This window comes from Propithecus coquereli, unplaced genomic scaffold, assembly GCF_000956105.1.
Source record: "Propithecus coquereli isolate 6110/MARCELLA unplaced genomic scaffold, Pcoq_1.0 Scaffold45, whole genome shotgun sequence".
NCBI lineage: Eukaryota > Metazoa > Chordata > Mammalia > Primates > Indriidae > Propithecus > Propithecus coquereli.
Window position 1 is genome coordinate 9044037 of NW_012150285.1, and position 558 is coordinate 9044594.

Below are 558 nucleotides of genomic sequence, written 5' to 3' on the forward strand. Positions count from 1 at the left end.
CCCTGTATATGATAAGGGACAGCTATGCTTTCTGTTTTCTTATAAGTGAAACAAAGACTTTCAATTAATATTTTTAATAGTTGCTATGTGCCTAATGCTGTGTGAGTTTTCTAGGAGGTTAAAAAAAGAAGTACAAGACTCAGTAGTCCTCTTTCTCAAAGAATTTATTATGTAAGATGCACAGCTGAGGGCCTCCCTGCCATTCAGAGACTCAGAGGAAGTAGGGAGAGACTCACACTCTCCAATTCTGCAGCCTTGACACCTCCAGTGCTTTCTTCCCAATTCCTGGGATTCCCCAGGGGTGCCCCCTGTCTCATGTCTCTTCTTTACCTGGGCACATGTTTACTTTGACATGTGTGTCGGTGCCTTTTTCACATTTGGCTGACCCAGATGTGAAACTCGGCCCATCGACAGGATGAAAACAAACAGCAGAGCAAATTTACACAAAGCCTTTAAGAACAGAGCACATCTTACTGAATATTTCTGTGGGGAAGAGGCAGGAAGGGTTACTTCAAAAGAGCAAATGCCTGTAATCTCAGCACTTTGGGAGGCTGCGGC